At 45.7% G+C, this 13,165-nt stretch overlaps 1 protein-coding gene across 1 annotated transcript in view; it reads right to left on the minus strand.

The window, feature by feature from the left end:
• The window catches only part of TMTC1 (transmembrane O-mannosyltransferase targeting cadherins 1), a 145,451-nt gene that overhangs the window by 31,107 nt on the left and 101,179 nt on the right, over positions 1 to 13,165 (minus strand). The window lies entirely within an intron of this gene.

Genomic DNA, 13,165 nt, shown 5'->3' on the forward strand with positions numbered 1-13,165 from the left:
ACTGCACAAAACTTCCAGTATCAATTATTGCCGCAGTCCTCCCCACTCCATTGTTGCTAGAGAAAAGAAGTCTCTTTGGCTGCCAAAGAATGGCGAATTGTAGCTTCAACACAAAAAAGATGTCAAGCAGAAATGGATTTTAAATTTTTAGAGAACTGTTAACTGTTCTTCTATCTGAGACACTTAAAAGTTTTTTTTTTCCATTGCTGTTTGTCATCTCAGTTAAACCAGTGGAGGCAAGGCAATGCCAAACTCAACCAGGGTGGAAGGGAGAAAGGAGGAACTTGTTGCCATGGATACCATCTATAATCAAGCAAATATACTGTATTAATTCATCTTTTGTTTGCGTCAGGAAGCCGCTTAGGAAGCACTGCAGTGAGAACGGGCTGTGGAACTGGCCAAAGTTTAAAGGAGCTCTGAATTTAGGTCAAAAGCCAGGGCTAAAGTTAAAAACGAATGCTTATGAGGTTGTCAGTTTTCAATGGTGAACAAGTAGTTTAGGCTGGAACTCAGGCAATGGGCAATATCCAGAGGTGGTCTGCAGAAAAGGGCAGGAACACAGATAAGCATACAGTGGAGCGGAACAGTTAACTGGTATTGCAATGTTAGGCAAGAAGAATAAGATAAGAATAACAGAACTGCAAGAATGGAAGGAATTCCCAAGGGTCATATAGTAGGGTCATCTGGGGCTTTGGAGTACGTTGTCAGCAATATGCTGATGACACACAGCTCTACTTCTCCTTTACATCTGCTGGTGAGGCAGCGGAAGTGCTGGACCAGTGTCCTGCCTCACTAAGGGACTGGATGAGAGCAGACAAACCGAAGCTCAATCCAGATAAGGATTGAGGCACTGTTAATGGGTGGTTCCCTAGTTTGGATGGATGGGAGACTGCCTGCTCTTGATGGGGTTGCACTTCCTCTGAAGAAGCAGGTGTGCAGCTTGGTGATACGTCTAGATCCATTGCTGACACTTGAGGCTAAGGTGGCCTCGGTGGCATGAAGTGCCTTCCATCAGCTTGGGCTGGTGACCCAGCGGCTCCCCTATCTGGACAGGGATAACCTAACTGCTGCCGTCTATGCTCTGGTAACCTCTAAGTTAGATTAGTGCAACATGTTATACATGGGGCTGCCTCTGAAGATGGTTTGGAAACTTCAGCTGGTGCAGAATCCAGTGGCCTGGTTGCTCACGAGGGCAAGCGTGAAAAGGGAATAGAGTAGCCTTCTTTACTCCATTCTGAACCCCTCCCCCATCCTTTTTGTGTAATGACAGGGATTCAGAATTGTAGCAGTAGCATGCCAGATATTGCAAACCTGTTTTCATACCAGCACTTTTTAGAAAAGAAAACCAACAAGGAAGAAAGCAAGCAAGCAAGCAAGCGCAAGAATAAGAAACCCATTCAGTCATTTTTGGATGCTTCCAGACAGGGGTTTGATATTGTAAACAGCTTGTTCAGATATTGCAAACGAAGACTTTTTCTAAACATCGGATTTCCCCCCGAGAGGAATATTATGGATTAAACAGAGGGAGACACAAGCTGACATTTTTATGCCGACAGTGTTGGATGAATGCTGCAGGAAGAAAATTTTATGCATGAGGAACATCCATCCCACAATGAACACCCATCTGAAAGCACTCTTTATGTTAAAAAATAGGCAGGTGTTTGGATTGGGGGGTGGGGGGAGTCTGTTTAAAAGCTAATTAGAAAAAGAACTGGGTAGGGCTTCCATGGAAAAAGCAGTTTACTTATACTGGACCGTGTCAAGGCCTGTGCATGGTGTGGGTGGGTGTTTGTATGTGTGTTTCCCCATGTGAGTCCAGCCCAGTTATAAGTGTGGCATTAAGCCTGTGCAAACCTGAAGTGATTGCACTGGGGCCATCCCCAAGTGTGAATGACTCAGCCCTTTTATTTAACAGCTCTCTGAACTCACGCAGGTGTTTAAATCACTGCCTCCTTTCACCCATAGGTAAAGGACGGAACATCACAAAGATCTCTCTTTATAACATTACAAGGAGCACAACAACATATCCACTGTGTTGTCCTAATTATGTAGGACCTGAAATACTGCGCGACAACCCTATCCTTGTCTTGGCATCCTGAGTTGTGTCAATCAAGGACTCTTCAAATGGTGGAGTGGTTGATTCCTCCCTGTACAATCAAGTTTTCAACACCAAGTGCAGTACGCAACTATCTCCTTCAGCTCAGTTGGGGTTCTCTTAAAGTAAAGATAAAGGGACCCCTGACCATTAGGACCAGTCGTGACCGACTCTGGGGTTGCGGCGCTCATCTCGCTTTATTGGCTGAGGGAGTCGGCGTACAGCTTCCGGGTCATGTGGCCAGCATGACTAAGCCGCTTCTGGCGAACCAGAGCAGCGCACGGAAACGCCGTTTACCTTCCCACCTGAGCGGTACCTTTTTATCTACTTGCACACTTTTGACGTGTTTTCGAACTGCTAGGTGGGCAGGAGCAGGGACCGAGCAACGGGAGCTCACCCTGTCGCGGGGATTCAAACCGCTGACCTTCTGATCGGCAAGCCCTAGGCTCTGTGGTTTAACCCACAGCGCCACCCGCGTCCCTTGGGGTTCTCTTAGGCAGCACTATAATGTCCAGCCTGCCTTGATTCCCCAGCACAATATACATTCATGAATAACGGGCCCCAGTCTGTTGTGGATGCCTTTGCAATGAGACAGAATTCCAGCAGCCTCTTCTCCTCTGGCATTGATGATGAACAGAATCCCTAGCCTTTTTTTTAAAATGGCCCCCTGTTTTTGCCCCCATATTCAGGTAATCTGAACCATATCCACAGCCTTCACAGCCCCTCCCAACTTTACAGCAGTTTCTAAATTGACATCCCATGGTAGGTATGAGGTAGGAGAGAAAGCAGCCATATAATATGGGAGGGGGAGAAAAGTGGTGAGCTGAGCCATAGGATTACTAAATAAAATACCATTTAACACCAGGCTACACCTTCCTGTTCTTTAAAATAACACCCACACAAAAACAGCAGAGGATCCAGTTTCCTTCAAAGCTTCTCCATGAGTTTTTAAAAATTTATATTTGAAACCAGTGTGTCTGGGTTCATTTAAACTTCATTAAATCTCTCTCTGCCTTTACACTCTGAATGCTTTTCAGCAAAGGGCTGCAGGTGACCTTGGACACCATCTGGGATTTATTTCTGCAAAGAATTAAAGTGCCAACACCTCTAGTCAACTTCTGTTTTTGTTGTTCCCTTTTCTTTTCTTTTTTTACAAGAACTCAAAATGTTCTCCACTGCTTCATTTATGAGAGCTATAGCCATCCTTGTTCCTAACACATCAAGTACTATTATGGGACCTGGATTAGTCTTTTGGAATCATTTATTGGCGTTTGGGCTTGGTTTGATTTTACGTGTGATTGCACCAATATTCCTTTTGTGCCATGTTTTACTGAACTGTCCCTGTGCATTGCTAAATAAGCACATAGGAAGAATCCAGACACAACCTATGCAGAGTTATATCAAGGTTTCCTCTTTTCTTTTTGTGCTATTATAGCTTCAGAGATGTTAAGTACCTCAATGGTGTGGAGCAGGACTTTATATATTGGAGCAAGGAAAATGTACGAAAATTGTATGTGTAAATCTAGGTCCCAACATTTGGGCTTAAGCTACTGTTTCTCCTATTTTTATGAGCACTCCAAATCTGCAGTCTAGAAAACGTTCCTGTGCTGTGCAATCCTATGCATGTTTACTCAGAAGTAAGTCTTGCTGTGTTCAGTGTAGGTTACTCCTAGCTAAAATAATCTTTAAAACAAGCAATAGAAATGGTCAGCATTTCCTTGTTCACCATTCTTCCCAACATTAAGAAGTGTTTACATTTGAAATTTTCAACACTTCAGTGGGGAATGCCTGTGACACAATGTGACTCAACTCCAAGTCTGGGCAAATGAGTGAAATGCATTTAATGAATTCATTTTGTTTCAGCAGTGCCCACTGTGTTTTGAATTTCATCACGGTTAAAACGAGACCGTTTGCGTTAGATCACTTGGTAAGAAGCAGCCTTTTGCTGCTGACAGGCAACCGCAGCCAGAACTCAGGGAGATGAAAGACAATTTCCTTCTCTACTTGCAGTAGGGGGGCTGGAGATTGTATCATTGTAGCTAATACGTCTAGCATTTTTCCTCTTTGAAAAGCTGCCTGGGGAATAGTATTGCAACTGTGGTGTGCAGGAAAAGTGGGATTTTTTATTTTTTTTAAGAAAACACAACACCTCCCTTCCTGCTGCAATCTCCACGAAAAGCCCTCGTCACCCAGCTGCTATTTTTTCTGGGAGAGAAATATCCATTGATCCCAATGAAAACTCCCTCTTAGGAAGAACAGCATAAGGCCATTTTCACCAGGACCACATTGGGAGGTTTTTTTAAAACAACAACAACAACCATGTTTTAAGCCTTCCCCACATAACATGCTGTCCTAGCCCAAGTACCTAGCCCAAGTTCTGCAGCTGAAGGACTATTTAATCATATGGTAAAGGGACCCCTGACCATTAGGTCCAGTCATGGCCAACTCTGGGGTTGCGGCGCTCATCTCGCTTTACTGGCCAAGGGAGCCGGCCTACAGCTTCCGGGTCATGTGGCCAGCATGACTGAGCCACTTCTGGCGAACCAGAGCAGCGCATGGAAACGCCATTTACCTTCCCACCGGAGTGGTACCTATTTATCTACTTGCACTTTGATGTGCTTTCGGACTGCTAGGTTGGCAGGAGCAGGGACTGAGCAACGGGAGCTCACCCCGTCACGGGGATTCGAACCGCCAACCTTCTGATCAGCAAGTCCTAGGCTCTGTGGTTTAACCCACAGTGATGCCATAAATTGCATTTCAACCACCACTCCATAAAGTTCAGCACAGGCACCAACTTGAACAAAATATGGGGGGCACCTGCCTACCCTCCCTTCTCCCCACACTTCTCTGGAGAGCACTTTCCTCCTCCACATGCAACTAGACACAAATCTTGCCCCCCCCCCAGTCTCCCACAATAAGTTTCTGCCTACTCACCTGCCCCACACCTGTTTGCTTCTCCTACCAGCCTGCTGACCCACTTGCCTCTGCCCAGCTACCCTGGGCTCAGACACGCTCGGAAATGGCGCCGAAAGCTGAGGGCCAAGTTGGGGAAAGAGTGTAGCACCCAGCTTGGGGGGGGGAGGTGGCTGCCCAAGGGGGGGTTAAATATTTCATGGGGGGGACCAGGGTACCATAGAGTTGGTGCCTATGTAACCCAGTACTGTCCACCCTGAATAGGAAACTTCTTTGTGCCAAATCCGACACTTGGCCCATGTACTTCTGTATTGCCTACACAGGCAGGCAGTGGCTCTCAAGGGTTTCAGCCTGGTGACTCTCCCAGCCCTACCTGAAGATGCTGGGGATTGAACCTGGGACCTTCAGCATGAAAAGCAGATGCTCTACCTCTGAGCTATGCCCCTTCCCAGTCTTTTCCCAGGATATCAAGCTGAGAAATCCCGCAGCCCAAGTTAAATCAGGCTATTAGGAATGGACGATGGGACTCTTCTGTAAGCAAAGTGTGTGCTCTGCTTCTGAGCTGTGGCCCTTGCCCAACACGTAGGAATGGCAGCACAGCAGTGAGCCACAGCAGGCAGAGATAGCAGCACCAAGCACTGCAGCTAGAAAGCGAGGAGTGTGCAGCGCTGCTTATCAGCAATGCTGCGTTTTAATGAAGAGGGAGAGCCTGCACACATTTTAATAAGAAAGGCTTCAATGACACATTAAACATTCAGCGCAGCACTAGAAATTGAGCATCCCAATATTCCTATTCAATCTTACACACATTAATATGCACACACTGCGATGATTAGTCGTACTTTGTTTCATCTCAGATGAATACTCTTTGATCTCCTTGCAGCAGGCGTCTCCTGCAGAGCTGGCAGCAAAAAACCAGCTATAGTGGCAAGTATTTTAAAATTAACCTTAGGGGATAACCTTCACCTTCCAACAATCTGCACTTTTCTTTTCTTTTTTTGCAGCCTCTCTCTCAGTTTCTTTTCTTTTCTTTTTTTAAAAAATAGTTCTGCCAAATAGCATTATTCTCTTCTTTTCTGGGGCCAACTACAGCACACCTGGCAAACGACCAGAGAGCTCTATTGCAATGATTTCTCTTTATTGCTTCACTGCAAGTAAGCTTAAAGGTTTATAACCATTATCACCATTCCAGAATATCAACCGCTCGTGAACTCTGATTTAGACACAGCTCAGTTTGCATTCCCCAAAAGAATGAGCCTTTCAAGTTACACTTAATTTCCACCGTCTGTGCTGGGCACACAAGAAAAGAGTTTTTGTCCAGACCAATAAATTTGCGTGTAGAAGTTTGCTTTACCTTAAATTATGGCTCCCTCCCATGTGGTTCCATTTCTGAGACCCCCACAACAATTTTTGCAAACGTCTTTGGTGTTATATATTGCAGAACAACTTTGTGGCCTACCATGTCTCCACATTATACCTTTTCTAAAAAGCAGACTGTCACCATGGCCAGCATATGCATTTCCTAATTAGACTTAGCTACACTGGTAGAAGGGATGCGGGTGGCGCTGTGGGTTAAACCACAGAGCCTAGGACTTGCTGATCAGAAGGTCGGCAGTTCGAATCCCCGCAACAGGGTGAGCTCCCGTTCCTCAGTCCCTGCTCCTGCCAACCTAGCAGTTCGAAAGCATGTCAAAGTGCAAGTAGATCAATAGGTACCACTCCGGCGGGAAGGTAAACGGCGTTTCCATGCGCTGCTCTGGTTTGTCAGAAGTGGCTCAGTCATGCTGGCCACATGACCCGGAAGCTGTACACCGGCTCCCTCGGCCAATAAAGCAAGATGAGCGCCGCAACCCCAGAGTTGGCCACGACTGATCCTAATGGTCAGGGGTCCTTTTACCTTTACCTTTACACTAGTAGAAACAGTGTTCTAGAAGCCTTGCTTAATATGTAAGCATTACAATTTAATTTAAAGGCTGTCCCTCTCCTTTGAAAACAGATGCCAGTGTTAAGCTGGCCTTTGCAGCAGAAATATGGATTTGTGTTTGGAATGTGAACATTGTGTTCTGTCTCATGTCGCAATCTTTGAGGGAGAGATCATGTCAGAAAGTGGATATTGGAGCCCCTTCCACAGCGTTGGGAACATTTTTGGTGTGGGGAGAGGGGGGAAATGTCTAAGGGGGTCATGACTGAGATACATAAAATTGTGCATGGGCCTGAGAAAGCAGATATAATTTTTCTCACTCTTTCCCATAATATGAGAATCTAATGAAACCAACTGGCCAGAAATCCAGGACAGCCAAAGGGCATTACTTCTTCACACAACACACCATAATCTAACTTCTAGGTTAGTTTATTGCAATGTGTTACACATGGGGCTGCCTCTGAAGACAGTTTAGACACTTCAATTGGTGCAGAATTCACCAGCCAGGTTGCTCACAGGGGCAAGATGGTTTTGAGCATATAGCACCAGGTAAAGGACCTCTGGATTGACTGGATGGTTAAGTCCAGTCAAGGGTGACTATGGGGTGTGGCGCTTATCTCTCTTCAGGCCAAGGGAGCTGGCATTTGTCCACAGAAGCTAGAGCACACGGAGCCTGAGCTGCAATAGCACTTTCCAGCCATTTATATATCATCAACTCTGGCCCAAGAGCACTGGCTGCCAATTTCCAAGCCCAAAATTGACCCATAAAGCCTTAAATGGCTCAGGACTGCAATACCTCAAGGACTGCCTCTCCCTATATGACCTGACCCAGACTCTGTGATCATCATCTGAGGCTTTCTTTCATGTGCTCCATCCACAAGAAGTCTGGAGGATGGGAGCATGAGAACAGGCTTTTTCTGCAGTGGCTACCCACTGCAGTGGAATGCTCTCTCCAGGGAGGCTTGCATAGCCTTCATTGCATATCTTTAAGCACCAGGCAAAAACATTCCTCTTCTCTCAGGCCCTTGGCTAATTAAACAATCTACAGCCTTGTAAATTGTTGGGGCAGTACTGTTTTGTTTGCTGTTAGGTATTTCTGTGTTTTTATACTGAAACCACCCTGTGAGCCTAAACTGAAGGGCAGTTTATAAATTTAAAAAATAATAAATCAATTATGGAAATTTGCCAACCCCAGATGCAAGAGGAGATGATGATCAGGTGCTAGAAAACGGACACCCAGGAATGGAGAGGAGAAGTCCCCCCGCCTCTGTTTCTAGATGTCGGACAGAAACGAAAAGGGTGGAGATAGCTACCCTGCTTAAGCTCCTGAGTATCATCAACTGTACTGACATGTATTAAAAAGTCATCCCAATGAAGTTTCGAGTTTGGCAAGGTGGTAGGAACATGAACCGCATCCTTTCTCAACTCCTGTTCTTGTCTGGGCCTCGTAGAGGCCTGGAAGCAGTTAGTTAGAGGGGGTGGAGTCTCTAGAGAAGTGACTTTGTTTGGGGAAGAAACCAAGAATCAACAGTTATATAAAGCCAGCCAGGTACCCTTTTAGCTTTCCAGTATCATATTGCCTGCCTGAGCTGCAATAGCAGTTTCCAGCCATTATCTGGGTGGTGCTGCAGCACAGCAAATATCCATAAGCTAAAATGCTGGGCCCCTGCTGCCAGATTCCTTGGTTTGTGCCTCAGATGCCTGACATCTCTAGCACAGGGCTAGTTGATGCCCTTCAGATGCTGCTGGACTACAATCCCCAGCAGGCCCAATCATAAGGGATGGCGTGGGCAGTAGTCCAGCACACGTGGAGGGTACTGCTTTAGCTATCTCTGCTCTAGGGGAACTCCTGTTCTGAATCATGCAACCTAAATGGTACTTGAAACCTCTGTGTGCTCATGTTCCTGCCTAATACAGGATCGACCTACGGCTAGGCTTCACAATCTACCCTTCAGCAGCAAATCCGCTTCCTAAAACACTGACTGCTGGTTGCTAAACTCCTGGTGCTGAATCCCTGATTTACGTCTGCTGACATTCTGGCCAAGGCTACTCGCTTCCCAGCTGGCTGCACCAATCTTCCAGCTGCAAGGAAACCGACATAGTAGCATGAAGCTATGTTTATTTTGCCCACATAACTTAGTTGCTTGAGTTGAAAAGGTAACAGATCAGAGCCGGCAACCACGGCTTAATTCCAAGTTGCCAGGCAACCGCACATCCGCCAGTGAAGTACTTTCAGACGGCGCTACCAGCAACTTTGGGAAGCGGCGCTGCTGGCCCTTCATGGGGCCATAAAGCACCGAGCTGGATGAGGCTCACAATGCTCTGTAAACAAGATCGTTGTGGGCTATATATCTAATGATGCTTAATTAACACTCCTGGCAAATCAATCCTAAAAACAGCCTCCTTCATAATTAAAACTCTGCCAAGTAGGAGACAGCACCGGAGCTATGGCAACTTGATGCTTGCTGAATTAGGGGAGGAAAAAGAAACGAGGGAGGGGGGGGGACTCTTGACAGCAATTACTGTGTGCTTAGACTAATTCACAAGCAGATGGTTGCACTTAAGCGCCAGTGAAGGAGGACTGCGTGTTACTGTCAGCAGGATGAATAGAGAGGCTGTGTCGAGCAGTGGCTAGCTTTCCATCAGAGAAGCCTGGGGCAGGCGAAAACCATTATTACTTACTATACATACTCTGCCATCAGCATACATGAGTCCCTTACACTGCCTCCAAAGGAGCACCGTGGAACCACTTTAGACTGTCATGGCTTCACCCCAAAGAACTGTGGGAAATGTAGCTTGTTAAGGGTTCTGAAAGTTGTTTGAATACCCCTATTGCCCTCAAAGAAGGACAGTTCCCAGAGTAGCTTAACCATCAATCCCTGATGATCAATCCCTCTTCACAGGCAACCTTTGAGAACTGTAGCTTGTGGGGAGGAATAGGGGTCTCCTAACAACTCTCAGCACCTTAACAAACCACTGTTCCCAGAATTCGTTTGGGGGAGCCATGGCTGTTTTGAAGTGGTATCGCTTTAAATGTGGTATTGCTTCCCTCCCCTGATTCCCTCTGAGGCTGATAAGCCACGAGGAAGAGTTTGGAAGGTTGCCGTTAGTTCTCCGCTGCCCCTTACCCACCCACAGCCCCTCTGGGAAAATCACTGGCTAAGCTACTTGTGAGCAAATGGCTGGTCCAGCAGCTTCTTCCTCACATGAGGATAAGCTGCAGTACAGGCAGAAACAATGGTTTTTGAGGAGAGATTCGAAAGAAGGAAACAAACACATTCTGGAAGAATCTTTCATATAAGGGGGCATCAGCAAGGAGGGATGGGAGTAGCCGTTTAAGAGAGCTGAGGAAAAGCTCTGGAAAGCTTTAAAGGAAAAGACATGGGAATCATTGCAGGATATGGAAGGGTATGGGGAAGCCACTGAACAAAATTGAAGAGGGACTTCACTAGGAAGGGGTATCACTGCTTCAAAATCCTCTCTCTCTCCCTCCCTCTCTGTCTGTCTGTCTCTCTCACACACAAGCACACAAGCACACCAATTAAGTCCCAAGCGAGATTGACTGCTCCTTGTGGGAGAAATGAGGATGTGGTGATGCCACATTTCAAATTGCTAGATGTTATGGGGAGAGAAGAGGAGGCGAAGGCACTTGTGTAGCTGCTTCTGTCAGCTGTCAACATCAAGGTTCATTCTCCAGAATGTGAGGCTGACAGGCTTAATTACAGAACTATAATTAATACATACTTGTGTTTAATAAATATTACCTGCCAGTTTACGCGGCACTTCAGATTTGCAAGGTGCTTTGCAACAGAAGGGTGTAATCACAATAACTCAGTGCTATGGATAGATGGATGAGTCTATTACCAGCCCTGGCCAATTCTGTATATGCTCATTCCTAAATCAGCTCTGCCCTCTTTCTGCATTAATTTGTGAGTTTCCTTTAAAAAATGAATGAAAATACATAATTTTTTTTCTCAGTGCACACAATTCTAAAAGTATTTTATCCTAAAATGTGCATTTTGTAATGCATGTTAGTATGGTTTTTAAGCAGAGGGGTGTGTTGCAAATTTCAGATAACTGCAAAATATGAAGGATAGTAGCATTAGTCATGCATTAGTCTGGGAGGTGTGAAACTGGCCAGCTCACATTCTTCTAAAGCATTTTCAGAAGCACACAGCTTGTTTTGTCCTCAGTGATTTTTCAAAGCTTCAACATTTTCTGCTCAGCCACCAGAATGAAGGGGAACTCAAGCCAGGAGAAATGAAGGGGAACTCAAGCCAGGAGAAATTCTGCTCTGAGATGCCTGCTTTCGCTTGTTCTTATGCACAGCTCATTAGGGTAGCTAGCCTTCCTAATTCTTTGTACTTTGGCCACAAGCAAGGACAAAAATCCAGGAGGAAAAGCAGATAGACTCATTTGGGCTCCACATTCAACATTTTTTAAATGTCTGGTAATGAAATGCAAATAGTTGGCTGTGCAAATTTCTTAGCAGCATCCTGCTGTATGGAAAAGCTTTCCATGTGACCTTAAAGGCATTTGGCCCAGAGCCAAACTAGAGTTACACAGGAGATGCGTGAACAGTTCCTTAGCTTTTATTTATTTATTTTTTGAATGAAAAGCAGCTGTGGGAGGCTGCCAGTCTGAGCAGAGGAAGGAGGCAGGAGGGGTTGCTTAACCCATTCCCCTTCTGCTATTTGTATGCTCACAATCAACATCCTTAATGAGTACCCCCACCCCCACAAAACTCCCAAGGGTTCTAAAAGCAGCTTGGAGAGCAGCAATACGGAGATGCTTTTCTACTTTTAATCACGGCTACCAATACTTTGTTTCAGTGGGTTTAAATTCAAACTAAACTAAACTAAACATTTCAACTATCTTTGGTTGGTCAACAGAGCTTATTATAAAAAAAGACACACACAAAATCCATTGGTGTGATATGACACACAATTAGCAATATCTGCTAATAGCTCTAAAAATTAAAGGGACCCTTGACCATTAGGTCCAGTCGTGGCCAACTCTGGGGTTGCAGCGCTCATCTCACTTTATTGGCCGAGGGAGCCGGCATACAGCTTCCGGGTCATGTGGCCAGCATGACTAAGCCGTTTCTGGCAAACCAGAGCAGCGCACGAAAACGCCGTTTACCTTCCTGCTGGAGCAGTACCGATTTATCTACTTGCACTTGGACGTGCTTTCAAACTGCTAGGTTGGCAGGAGCAGGGAGTGAGCGACAGGAACTCACTCCGTTGCGGGGATTCGAACCACCAACCTTCTGATCGGCAAGTCCTAGGCTCTGTGGTTTAACCCACAGCGCCACCCGCGTCCCAATAGCTCTACTTGGAAACTAAGTAAAGGTAAAGGGACCCCTGATCATTAGGTCCAGTCGCGGACGACTCTGGGGTTGCGGCGTTCATCTTGCTTTATTGGCTGAGGGAGCCGGCGTACAGCTTCCAGGTCATGTGGCCAGCATGACTAAGCCACTTCTGGCGAACCAGAGCAGCTACATTTGTGTAATTAAAGAGACTGCATTTAAACTTAAGAATCCTCTGTGAGTACTCTTGTAAACTTGAAATGTCCAGGAAGATATTTTATCAAGACACTATATTTAAACATAAGCACTCTCTGAGGGGGTTTATGTGATGTTATGAATTCCAGAAAACCCACAGAGTTGCAGCTATCTCTTTCTGGGAATTAATTTGCCAACAGACTAATTTGCTATGAGAAACATTAATTCATACCAACCTGTTGTCTATGTAAATGAAAAACTCTTGTGCCTGTCGTATGAATTTATGCAGATAAAGCTTTTAGAGGAGTGAGCATTCACTGCTGATTCCCCAGAGCATCCTGTCCGAGGTAAGATACACTGCCTGCATACTTAGGTTCTGAATATAAAGAAAGACACTCTGCAGGAGGCATAACAAGGAGCTGGGCACAAGCTATGAGCAAACACATTTATGAGGAAGTCAGTCCCATTGAACTAACATGAAGGTTTAGGGCAGAATACGTTAGTTCAGTGTGGGACTTCTTTGCTGTTTGCCCTGATCATGTCTGCTTGGATTCTGTCTGCATGGACGACTAGTAAATCAGTAAGGGGAACTGCACAGTGACTTACATATATCAAGTAGGGTGATTCTGTGTGCCTGACACTCACAGAAATAGCTCAGGCTCCCAGGCTTGCAGTGGAAACAGAGTATTTGGAGGTAAGGTACTAGAGCCTCATGCTATGAGTCCCATTTGAA

This window comes from Podarcis liolepis (assembly GCF_965112155.1).
Source record: "Podarcis liolepis genome assembly, chromosome: 10".
Taxonomy (NCBI): Eukaryota; Metazoa; Chordata; class Lepidosauria; order Squamata; family Lacertidae; genus Podarcis; species Podarcis liolepis.